A 13,501-nucleotide genomic window follows, 5' to 3' on the forward strand; every position below is an offset into this window, starting at 1 on the left:
TGAAAAGGAATTAGAAGAAATGACTGCCTTTACAAAATGGAATTAGGATTAAAACATGGCTTTTCTCGGATACATACATCTTTCAAATCAGCACAAATTATATATATATATATTTAAAAGGAACAGGGCATAAGAAGGCTCAACATCCAAGGATTCTGTGGATAGTTCAGTATAGCAAGTGTGGAGGATGTGCAACGGAGGGATGGGAGATGAGACTGGAAAGAAAGGGGTCAGGAAGCAGTAGTGTGCTGGGAAAACGTGTCTCAAAAAATAAAAAAGAAGGCCTGAGCTGTAGCATTTGCCAGTTTCTAGGGGGTAAATACTGCCATCTGATTTCAAGCTATTAATGCTTTAAGGACTGACTCACAAAATTCCTATATATTTAACCATTGTTTCTTATGAGCCTGCTGACTCCAGGAGGTCAGATCCTTTAATTTCAGAGAGATTCTGAAAAAAAAAAGTGCTGCCTTATTTTATGATGAGGCCTTTTTCTATGAATCTGAAGTAGGATGGGCCAATGAGACGCACATGGGAGCTGAAAACTCACTGGAGATAATTCTCAGGCTTCTACCGTCCACCAGTAGTGCCCTGACACCCAGGCAGAAGGATTCCCTTTGCTCTCACCCCCTTCAGGCCCCTTCCCTCGGATGCCAAGTTCATGGTGCGGGGCCTGTCCTCACCTCCGCCCATTTCTACCCTGTACTCCAGATGCCCGGGATCCTGGAATCCTCACTACATAAAGAGTCTTCCCCAAGTCACCGACCCCAGGGGCTGGTCAGGGAGGGGCTGGAAGCCCAGGTATGCACAGAGCATGGACGTGGGGCTGAGTGCCACATTCAGGCAGGTGCAGCTCCTGGCACTGTGGGCGGGGCTGGCATTGGAAAATGAAAAGAAGAGGGAAGGGCTGGAGCAGGGCTGGCTCTCCCCACACTGCCATGTTTTGGCAATGAACTTTGGAGAGCCCAAGAATTCTAAACGCAAACCTTGCCTTCCTGGTCATTATGAAGTCACGTGTCAAGGGAAGAAAATAGAATATATGTATCATTTTCTTAGTTGGGTTTATATTTTAAAATATTTATACATATAGTATGTGGTCTCCATTTTTACTCTTACCTTAGACTCCCCCCATCCCCAAAATGTTAGGGGTGAGCCTTGCTTACCCTTTTGCCAGATCATATTCTAAGCCAGGGATAGTAAACTATAGCTTGCAGGCAAATTTCTGCCAACCACCTGTTTTTTATGTAGCCTGTGAGCTAAGAATGGATTTTAGATTTTTAAATGGTTGTAAAAAGAATCAAAAGAAGAATATTTCACGGTGCATAAAAGTTATACGAAATTCAAACCTGTGTCAAACTGTTTCATTGGCACACAATAAAACGCTCATTCATTTAAGTATCGTTTATGGCTGCTTTCGGGGAAAGCCCCCAACTATTCCCCATCTCGCCTTTTACAGATAAAATTTGCCGACCCTTGTCTTAGAGTGGCAGACAGGCAGGGGGCGGGGACGGATCTGGTAGTTCTCACGGGGCTGCACCATAGAATCCCTGGGAGAGCTCTCCAACCAGAACAAGACCGGGGTTCATTTCCAGAATGAGTTGGTCCAGGTGGGAACCTGGACATGAGTGTTTTTCCAGCTCCCCTGGATTCTAATGAGAGTCAGGGCTGTGTAAGGGTCTGGGTCCGTGAAGCTCTAAATTTCCCAAACGTTAGGCAGAAGGGTCGCGGAAGGTTGCCTGCCTTTCTCAACAGGATGCAAGTGGGTCACAGCCTTCCTTCAAGGAAGCGAGGTATCCCGTTACCAGATTCCGTCGGGGAGGTGGAAGGGGGGCCTGGGGGAAGGGGCCGTGGTTTCACGCTGCAGTGTGCTTTACACAGCCAAGTTTCACTTTAACCTCTCGACACCCTTGAACACCTGGTTCAAACACGTGTCCCCCGGACTTCCCCAGCGCCGTCTGCCTGTGTCAGGCAGTCACAGCCCTGGCCTTGCAGCACATCCCTCCACGGGGAGCCCTGCTGGGGCGCTTCTCAGGATACGCTCGGACGGGAAACCCTTATCCCATGTTTGCAGCGTGCCCTCCGTAATTATTGGTGGTCTTGCAGGGAAGAAGAAAAAAAGACAGCGCTCTATCAGAATCCCATTCTCCTCCAGCACAGCCAGCAGCACCGGCAGGTCTGGGGCTGCAAGGCAGCTCGGCGCTATTATCGTGCCCGGCTCTGTCTCAGCAGGACTCGACGCAGACAATACCTCATACCACAAGCACCGGGGATGAACAGTAAATACGAGACCTTGGCTTTTTTTTTTTTTTAATCGTGTCAGTTTTTCCCTGATTGTGTCCTTTATCCTAGCCCCCTCTGCTATCTAAGCTTCTCAAAGCTGACGCCCGTAACACCACCACCCACCGGTAGCAGCAGGCTGCTGGGCCGCGGTGGGGATCTTGCTGCAGAGCCTGACAATGCCCCCCATTATTCAGCAACTGTACGTGTTAACCCGGTGGCACAAGGTTGCTCAAACACCTTCCCCTCTGGTTTCTCTTTACTCTGGGGGCCAAGTGCAGTACAGGAGTGTCGCTTTCCTGACTGGTACTGCTCGGCTTGGTGAGCTCTCCAACCTGGCAGAGCCCAAGTAGGGTTCCCCCGCCTCCACCACGAAGAAAGAAGGGAAGGCTGGGCAATTATGGAACTGAGAGAAAGTTTGTCACCTCTACTGCCACATTAAACAAGTTAAAAATATCGCTCGAAGGTTTTTCTTTGGTTTCTGTACATACCAACCCTCCACCTCCACCCCCTTCTTTCTTTTAGTAAAAGCTGGAGTGATTGAATCAACACAGCCACATAGACAAGCTCTAAAATGTGCCCTTGCCCCCAAGGCTGCAGGGACTATCCTCAAGGAGGGGCTTAGGAGAGGCTAAAACTGTTTGGCAGTGAGCCAGCGGCATAGATTTTTGCTTCCTTGAAACAACTCTGAAGAACTAGTTATTCTTTTCATACTTTTATAATTCTAATTAGTTTCCAGGGTAATTCATGGTTCCCATTCAACCCAGACATGTGTGTTTTCTCTACATTGGCCACCGTGAAGTGAAGTCCACTTCTGTACAGTCTCCTGTCCCAGAATCCTCTAGTGAGGCAGGAGGGGCCAGCGACAGTCTGAATGTGTTTCCCTTTGTCACAGATGACTTACTTTAGGAAAACAGCAGGGACAGTTGGGGGCTGAAGATGGAGTGGCTCCCATGAGCATAACGGGTAGACTGTACATTGGCTAAGTACAGCTGTATGTGGGAGAATGTTATTTTGTGAAGGGCTTAAAAACGTATGAAGGGATACCTGACGCAGCTGCTGGGTTGGTGGGTAAAGGTCTGTCAAGGGGAAAGCCAGGGGTCCCGGGTCCTCCTCCATCATGAGATGTGAACTTTGATTTTTCACTTTCAGGGTAATTTTTTTTTAATCTCTGATAAGGCTAGAGAATTTTCCCTCCCTTTTAATTTGCTCTGATACTTTAAAGGTTATCACTTCATTGTAAAAGCTTTAAATAGTCAAATATCCTATCTATAAATTGATGATTGTATCTGGCATGAAAGTTAATTAGCATTTTAACAAAACATGACAGTAACCATTATGAGGCAGAGAGAAGAAGAAGATGATAGAAACAGGTCTGGCTTCCCAAGCTGGGCACTGTCAATCCAGGTATGGGTACCCAATTTCCAGGGGGTTTCAGTTAATTCAGAGGAGAACAGTAATGCTTCTGGTAGAATGTCTGCATGCTGAAGTTTTGATTTGTATTCAGTGAAGGGTAACCTACTCACCTCATCTTAGGATATGTGCAACAAAATCAGAGTAAGAACCAGTAAAAGATAAATAGGATTGTCATTAAACAAAACCAAATCAGCTCCAGATGCATCTGAGACGGGTAGAACATGTGGTGAGCATCAGCAAGGAGCCAGGGGAATTGTGAAGATCCTGCTGCTCACAGATTTGTTTTGCACAATCTTTACTTCTTTGCCTAAATCTGGCATAGCAAATAAAGGAAAGGTGACAGTTTAACATATTCCTGGAATTTTCTAGCAAACTCATCCTTTTGCACATCCAAGAGTGTTGTGTGTTTGGTCTCTAATTTCACTCTTAAAGAATGGTTGTTGATTTTTCTGTAAATAATTTTTTTTCTATGAACCCACTATTTCTCTTAAAAAAAAAAAGAATGGTTGTATCTAATAGTTTTTAAGAGAGGTTTTTCTGTTATGGTATACAATCTACTTGGGCACCCACCAGGAAGATATACAGAGATTCTGCTACACTTTATTCCATATCATGTTACAAGAAAACAACAGTGACAGCTGACAAACCATTACATCTTTCATAATACAGACAAATTACAACTGGTAACAGATATGCAACATGTATTATTCCATTCTCCTTACTATGTGTCATTTTGAAGTATAATAGTTTTCTGAATGATGCTAGCACATTTCTTAGGTACCAAACCCCTGTTAAAAAGTACACATTTCAGTGTATCATACAATAAAAAGAAAAGGAAAAGAAAGGAAAAAGAAAAAAGAAAAAAAATCCACTTCCAACAAGAGAATATAGATTCATACGTGCCTCTAAAATAGGCTGCTTGGGAAGAGGGAGTGAGAATGGGAGATTGCTTATTTTTATTTAATTTTATTTACTTATTTGGTGTATGAGAAAATGGCAAGGCAGTAACATATACAGTTTCCTCCACCTACAAGCCAGTAAGGGAGTTGGAAGTTATGTGCAATAATGCAACATATTCCTATGTATAGGGGCAGGCAAGATTCTACCCCAGTATGTACAGCCTAAACATCTTATATAACAAAGATTACAAAACCAATAATATTCACAGATGAGTATTTTATAGAGAAGCATAAACTAGGGTATTGATTACACTGACTGCCATATACACACTGAAAAAAAGGATATCAAGAGGCCTTGCTTTCTCTAGAAGCCTGGAGGCTCCTGTAGAAACTTTTCTAATCATTCTAGGGAGGTAGAAGCAACTTCTCACCCTTGCATCAGTGGATAGACAGCCAGCCAACCTTGCCTTATGCCCCTATTTCTTGCTGAGTGCTGCAAAAAATGTAGTTCATAGCCTATGTATCACGTATTTTTAACTCAACCAAATGGTTCCTTTGAGAAAATGGAAATTAAGTCCCAAATCTCCTTCCAGAATACTGTGTGTGCAGTGATATCATGTTGATACCATCACCATGCTAAGGCGTTCTTACTATTCCTTCATATAAAAATAATCTCACAAAACACTCCAGTGCTTTCTAAATAGAATAATAAATCTGCTAATGAACACAGAAATTATTACTTTCATCACTGGTTTAAACACGGAAACCTCAGGGTGGGAGGGAAAAGAAGAGGTAAGAGAGTATGTGATTTCAAATGGAAGAGGCAAGAAGAGGAGACAAACCAAAGTTTGGATTCCCTGTATTGATGGCAAGGATAAGGAATTAAAAACCTCCTAGATGCAATCTTCTGTCTCTGTACTACAACAGGTGTGTGCTTGTTTTCTCCTCCCTGCCCCCATCCCAAGTTTTTTATTTTCCTAGAGAAGCTACCCCTATACAGGGACATATATCTTTGAATGGCTCTAACATAACTGAAGTCTTTCCACATTATATATTTTCAAATTTTTAAGTTTGAAACCTTATTAAATAGTAAGATTGAATCATCAGGGTTTTTTTTTTTGGTTAAATTGAATGAAATTCAAAAGTTTTACCTCTCCCCCAAATGAGTGATTCAAAGTAAGTCACAGGAAAGGCAGTTTTTGTTTGCATGTACATTGTCTTCCCCTACTTACTTTCGGAAGTTCTAATATAAGTACACTTTAAATCAAAATACCTCTAAAAACTTCCAATGGCTTGGATTCATGAAAGAGGAATGGGAAAGGTTTCTAGGTGGCAAACAGTAAACATTCTAGCCTTGAATAACTTTTGATCCCTTTAAGATCCATCAGCAAAGAATTCCTCGCTTTGCAGTTACTATAAGCTTATGACAAATACTACTCTGCACAGGACGGACTATGACCATGACATATACACTGACACCCCACTCCAAGTAAGGTATCAGGTCAATGTTTAGGAATTGGGCTCATTTCCTCTGTTTATTAGGTTTCCCTCACCTGACTCTCAGAGAAAGTACTTGTCAAACTGGCTCATAATTCCTAGCCCTGATCCTAAAAAGTGTGATGTGTTTCAAGCTCTTACTCTCTCCTTCCTTCTGACTACTGGAACATGTAAAACAATGTGCAGGAAGGTATTTCCATTTGGGTATTTGTGTCCTGAGGAGGTTGGTTTCATGCTTTAGATGCAGTTTCCTAACCATCCACTGGGCTTCGGTATTATTGGGGATTCTGCAGAGCTGCCTGCTCCACTGGGAACAGGCCTGAATCCGGCAGCTTTCCCTCCCTATTAAAGCACAAGGCATGCCCAGTCCTCTTTTCCCTCAGTGCCGCATATTCACCTTCATCTTCTAAGGTCCCGCAATTCCTTAAACAAGGGAAGCTGGGCCTTTCTTTTTCCATTTTCTATCTTTAAAGCAAGACTCTTGCATTGTTTCTAAAACCTGCATTTGAAAAGTTATTCCAGGAGACCATTAGTAGGGTACCTGGAGATATCTTCCAATCAGCATGGAATGTTCAAACAAAATGTAATTCATAGGTGCTTGTGTATATGAGCAATCTCTTAACTCTGGGTAACTTCATAATTTGCTTTTTAAATGCTGTCCAGCAAAGACAGCTAGCACTCAGGGATCACCCAGCAAATATAATTCTTTGCACCCAAGTTGTAAGCATTCTGTTCCTTGCTTTTTTCTCCATTCAGAAACTATGCACAAAGTGTAACAGCGTGAATGGAAAACTAAGATGTCGACAAGACCCAGAAAACATGTAAAAAAGTTACCTCAATCTCCAGAGGTTGAAAATTAAGTAATTTATGCCAGTTGTTGTTCTTAATGCTTGATATTTGTTACTTCACTTCCAACGTACCCTGAAGACAGTCATGCTATGTGGGTTGAAAACACTAAGTAGATTCTGATATCCTATGTAAATGTGCAGTTATTTCCACGAACATCCCACATAGGCAAATGTCTTCAGAATTCTCCCCACTTGTGAGTACTACTGGTAAGGTCCCATGGTCAGGGACTAAAAGTTGTCAAGTCAGCCGGAGAACATGGGTTTGCTTTAGCTAACAATGTCCTTCTTACTGGCTGAAAAATGTGCACTGCTCTCAAAGCAAACACTCATTGTTTTATGCCACTATGTGGCTTTCATGTACAGACATTACTGAAGAAGTGTGAACTCCAAATGTGTGTCTTAATGTATTTAAGACATAGCTGGTGAAAGCATAAAAATCTTTACAGAGATGCTGTGCTGCAGAGGGAAATCAAATAAAATCAAACACAAAAGACAGAAAAGAATACATGCCATGTATCAGTAAGCAAAGCTGAATCTTCACATAGCTTGTGGAAATCACAAGGTATCCAAATGCGTGCAAGGTTTTAAATAAATTGCAGAGAAAACAGGGTCTTGCCGGCTTCAATTTTCTTGTAAGCAAAATCCACCACAGGGAGTGAAAGGAAACGGATCCATGATTCCCTTCATATTATTGGACACTTCATTAATGTTTTTTTTTCTTCCCAGAATGATGACAACTTAATCCTGGAGGAAGGAAAAGGGAAAAGTGTTATTAAAAAAATAATAATTTATTTTTACCAAATACATGAGGCACATAAAAAGTGGTTGGGTCAAAGTAAGCCCATCCATTTTCTTCACAGCCACCCCAAGCACACAGATTTGAGGCAGAGTAGTCTCCTTAGCCAAAGCAGTTTTTATAACATGATAAACAAATGGTTCTGACTGCATTTTCTTCCTTTAACTTCCATGAATTTAAATGGTCTAACCTCCTCTTAGATTATTTAGGGAGGAAGAAATTCAGCAAATTTCCTTTTCCAAGTCACTAGTAGTAATACTGGCTTAATTAACTGCTTGGAGCCATACAGACCATTAAAAGGACATATCATCATGCTCATTTTTATGAACATGAAATAGAAAAATGGACCACATACATGCTTAAAAATAAACTTCAGCTGTATGTAACTCTGTGATCGCTTTTTCTAGCATGGGCTTCGGCAGAATGAAAATTGGCTAGTGTGGCCTGAATTGCCAGCCTCTTCCCACCACCCTGCATGAATGAGGCCAGCGTTTCCAATGACACCTGCTGAGAATCCAGCAACTACCCCCGGTGAAGGATGCAGGAGAAAGAAAGCACGTTCACTCCGCTCCTCTGTACACTTCTACTTTAGCCCTTAAGCGTTTTTAGTGAGTATCCAGGAAGGGAAAATGATGTGTTGCGAGGAAGGGTGAAAAGAATCGCTCTCAGGCTGAAGTCACACAGTCCACAGATTCCATCCATCAGCTCCACTGAGTCCCAGAACCAACACATCAACTAGATCTAAAAGCTGGAAGTCACTGAGTCCCGTGCAGGCCAGCCTGCCTCCACCTACAGTGCCACACTGTCACCTTCCCGGACACGGAGGGAACCTCGCACTGAGCCTGACCCGGAAGGTTCTGGTCTTCTGTAGAGACCTCACGGCACGGTCTGCCCTGCCGCTGCCCAGGCAGGCTGCAGCCTCAGAGGCCCAGACCCTCGCCTGCCAGCGGCCTGGAATACCTTGACTAAGAGAGCAAAGAGTTCCAATCTTATACTTAAGAAGCATTAAAATAGGATCCTCCCTCCCTCTACTCAGTTCCCCCACTTAGCTGTGAAGAGTTTTTGGAATGCCAACCTCTGTTCTCGTTCTCGAGGGTTCTCTGTGCTCAATGACTGGGTCAAATGAAACAAAAGCCCTTTTCTTAAGTCTCCACAAGAGGCCTGGGGTTGGGAGGACACCACATGCCACCAAATCCTAACTGTTTGGGTGTCAGATCAGATGCCTGCAGCTCAGGGGACAGGCTTATGTGGCTCATGTGGCCACCCCACCCCTGGACAGGTTGCCCAGATGCCACTATCAAAGCTCTTCTTAAAGAAGTCACCACCCTAGCAAAAAACAAGTACATGGAATCAACCCTCTTACTCCTCATTCCTTGTTCTTCCCGAGAAACGAAGAAAAGCCACCTCTGTTCTCCCTGCTGCTCCCGTGGAATCACGGACTCTGATTTGGGCACCGACATCTTTGCTCAGGCCCAGGATATTAAGCATAGCATCTGTTTCTGCAGTGTTTCAAGCACCCCTGTCCACAGGCATCTTTATCCAGGCCCCAAACCCCAAACCAACTTTGACATGTTTATTATGCAGATGACCAAAATGCCCTTTCTCTTCTACGCTGCTTAAGCAGAGCTGAGAGCCCAGCTCTTCCGGGAAGCCTGCCCATTCTGGCCAAAGGGCCTCTGTGGGTTTGTCCTGATGTCGGCCTGCCTATTCACAGAGTTCACATGCCCACACCTGGCTGATAAGAGCCATTGCCTGGCTCTCCTCCCCTCCCCATTTTGGTGAACAGAGGGAGACCTGGTGTCCAAGCCGACCTCCTAAACCACAGACTTCACTTAGTCCCTCTGAGGCATGGGACACTTTCTCAAAGGAGTGAGGCATAGAGGACTGGGGTGTTGAACAGGTTCTTGATTAAATTTCATTTTGTTGACTGTCATATCTCCAGAGCACAGGTCTGGGTCAGCTACTCAGCTACTTAGTAAATGGTTGTTGAATGAAAGACTGAAAGGTAGAATCTGAAAACTTATGAGTGGAAAATGTTATTGGACACAGAGCCTCTATAATGGCATGTTCACAATGGCAAATGCTAAGCTGGCGCTCTTGCTGAAATGGACCACTGCTGGCATAGGGCAGCCATCCACAAATACATCCTGGGTGATGATTAGCACCTTCCTGTAAGTCAAACATTTGTTTTACTACATGACACTCTGCTTGAAAGGAATGAGTACACTTCCAGTGTATCTGATTTCATGTAATGATAAATTAAGTCGACACAATAACTTGTACCATATTCCTATCCAGTTGGGTTGACAAGACTTTTTTGTTAGTCATTGATGGCAGTTGTCCTTCCCTTTGTGCTGATTCTTTGAATGCAATTTTTAAGAGAATCACAGGTATCTACTCTAGGACATATGCCAAACTAGATTATAAAGGATAACAATATTACTTGGGTAAGCAATTGTCAATATGGTCATTATGACAAGGCCATTACTTAAGTTTGGGTTCAGATACTTAATAGAAGGAGCCAAGAAAAAAAAAGGGAGGTGCCAATGAGAGCTGAACTCTGTCCCATCTCAGTGCAATGATCCCCTATAGTCCAAATTGTGCCTTCTACCCTGCCTGCTATTATTCACCAGAGGATGGGATGTCCCTTCTCCTCCCTTGGGCAATAGCTGCATCAGCTTCAGGTTTTGAGGAATTCATATTAGGTAGATCAGTTTACTATTACTAAAATTCCTTAAAACCTAAATCTATTCACACATTTGATAGGTAGGAATTTATGTGGAAGGAATAGGATATCCCACATTCACAGGGAAGGCAAATATAAAATCAGTGTACCTTGTATTTAATTGATTATTAAAATACACCGCACACACAATGCGAATGAACAGTGACTATGAATTCCAAGCCCACTGTGCACATATTCACTCTAGGTACGGAAGTCACAAGATTAATGGATGTCATTTTTTATCTTGCTTTCTGCTTTTACAATGTCCTTTCTCTGGAAATGAATGTTTGAAACAAGAAATTGGATTTTATTGATAAAATCCTTATTCAGAAATATCTACATAGAGCTTCTCAGCTATAAATATTAATTAATTGGATCGCCGGTACCCATAATGCAACTTTGTTCTGACCCATGTGCCCTATGAACTAGATATTTTTTGGATTCAATTTTCTTAAAACCAACTGTCAGCATCATGTGATGGAGGAGATGAAAAATGAAAATGAGCAGTCCCGCTGTGCAGGTGGGTGACCTGTGGGAGAGAGTCTGCCTGGTAGGATTTTTACACGAACCATCAGACACAGACCAATTGATTAGATCATCTCATACTCGCCACCAACTAGGCTCAAGAGACTAATTAGAGAGAGTACTGCCTGCGCAGGCACCCCATTGACACCTAATTTGCTCAGCCAAAGCCTTTGGGGAAAATGTATTATCTCTGCAGCTGCACTTCATGCATTTCTGATTTGAGGCATAAGTAAGGAGTGCTTCATCACTCTTTTGAGCAAACTGAATGTAGAAACCCTTAAGTACTAAATGTAAGCAAACAGATCTAAATTAAAAATGGGCTAGGCTCTCCCTAATTCCCTCTGTGCTCCCCATTAAATCCTTCTCTGTACATCATGCACACCCTCTGCACACTTACATGCAGTTTACGGGCAGGGTGCCCCCAGCTCAGGGTGCCGCAATGTGATGAAATAGTCTGTCTTTTGCTGGCCTATTTACCCACTCTAAAGTTTGGTGTTTGTTCTATTGCTTTTTTTTTTTCCCCCTGCTGCTGTACTATCCCTCCTCAAAAATATTTTTTTCCTACAGTAAGACTGTGGCCCAGTTTCCCCCGCTCCCCTCTAAGTCTCATTAGAGAGAAGTGATTATTTTGGTTTGAAATTAAAACAATTGCAGGTTTTCCTTTTCTTCATCTACATTGTGAACAGGATGTTCACCAGAATATGTGTGAAGATGTAGCGTGATCCACTTGTTTCTATTTGAAAGACTTCTTTTTAAAGAGTCCAACAGGGAAGAAATATTCAAATTTGACAGATAGAAAGTTGTCTTACTTTAGAAAAGAGAGAATAAAATTAGGACATTCTCTTCAAGAAAAACAATTCATATCATTCGACCAGCTTTAGGTTTATCTGTTTCTAACCTAAAATATACTTATTCCCAAACTCCTACTGGTATAAGGAAACATTTAAAGACAGGTGTCTAACTATTTATAACCTTAAAAAAAAAAGTGAAATAAAAATACATAATACAGACATGGAGTACTTTTGTGCTAGATCTAGTGGCTACAGGGCATGAATTTATGAATTTCCATAATGCAGGGATAAAAGAAAAAACTGGGACTTGCTATGGAGGTATTCTAGAATGGACTTACTAATTTTATGCTTTTCTACTTACATATGGGATGAATTATCTGCCCCATACGTTCTGGTAAGTTACAATCCTGCTTTGTAATTTTTTGCATTTACCTCATTCCTAAGAATTTAATGACTATTTTTTTTTTTTATCATTTTAGTTGTCTGCTTTTAAAGGGATATTTTATGGAATCGAGGACTAAAATAAGTGATAGTTTTTGCTATATAGATGTGATGTACATATGAATAGCAATTGTGTGTGTGTGTGTGTGTACACACACAGAGAGAGCACTAGCATTTAAAATTGGCCTAAACAGGGGACCCAGATAATCAGAAGGTCCCAATGGCCATCTGAGAGAATGGCTTTCTGATGGTATATGAAGAGTAGGTTTAGGGGAGATGTTTGAAAATGTTAAGACATCCGGGCCATAATTAAAATATATAGCATATAACCACCTATAGAATTTATTCTCATTTTGTGGAAATGAGTCCAGAAAGCTTTCCCTCCCCATATACCATACTAATAAGGTTTCCAATGAAAAATGCCCAGAAAAAAAAATCTACAAGGCTATGCCACTTCAAGTCTGGTTTTGCTTAAACTGTTAAAACAAACAAACAAAATGAATCTTTTGCACTGAAGTCACCATCAAGCGATTTGATATCATGAGGACTTAAGTCCACAAATAAGGTTGCTAAATAGTGAGCACCTAGGAAAGCAGACATTTCCCTGAAATAAAAATACCATCTATGAGTGTATTTGTGTATATATAGAGAGATATATTCAAATTTTACACTATAAATTTCATATGAATGTTGGACATTTAAAACTAATACTCATTTAACACTTTAAGTTTTAAACTTCATATATATTAAAAAATGGCAACAACCTTAATTTCCTCATTTTCTGAGGGAGTTTAATTATGTTATGATTTAGGTAGAAGCACAGATTTGAAAAAAAAATCTGAAACCAATGTTTCTCAGTTACTCCGATATTGCACTGACGTTCCTTAGGTGGGGGGGTGGGGGTGGGTGGAAGGGATGATGGGGTGGGGAGGGGCCAGACAGGATGAAAAAGTAGAAAATTAATCTAATCTATTTTTGTAACTTATTTCTGATAATCACACTTCTGCCCCTCCAGAAGGGATTGCATCTTCGAGTCCAGCAAGAGAGTATTAATTAGAATGAATGCAGAGATAGACAGGCTTTGTTTTAAGCGTAACAGAAGGTCCATTATTCAAAATAGCCCACATCTTTTAAGTTGAAAGCTGTTTGGTAATATTCATATGGATGCACAATGTCCTAATTGCAGCAACTACGCACATTTTAAACTTCATGCCAAAGTGGTGATTTTAATTAAAAATTTTTAGGCAAAGCTACAAGTCTAACATTTCTAAACAAAGCATTTATCCTAC

General features: G+C 41.7%; 1 protein-coding gene across 4 annotated transcripts in view; it reads right to left on the reverse strand.

Moving 5' to 3' along the window:
- Positions 1-7,325: 7,325 nt before the first annotated feature.
- Positions 7,326-13,501, reverse strand: part of CDK14 (cyclin dependent kinase 14) — a 653,719-nt gene continuing 647,543 nt past the window's right edge. For all 4 annotated transcript variants that reach the window (XM_077119488.1, XM_077120922.1, XM_077121765.1 and 1 more), the window contains one exon: positions 7,326-7,678. The gene's annotated coding sequence lies outside the window, so the exon portion shown is untranslated. The remainder of the gene's footprint in view (positions 7,679-13,501) is intronic.

Source organism: Tamandua tetradactyla, chromosome 1, assembly GCF_023851605.1.
Source record: "Tamandua tetradactyla isolate mTamTet1 chromosome 1, mTamTet1.pri, whole genome shotgun sequence".
In the NCBI taxonomy this organism is placed as follows: domain Eukaryota; kingdom Metazoa; phylum Chordata; class Mammalia; order Pilosa; family Myrmecophagidae; genus Tamandua; species Tamandua tetradactyla.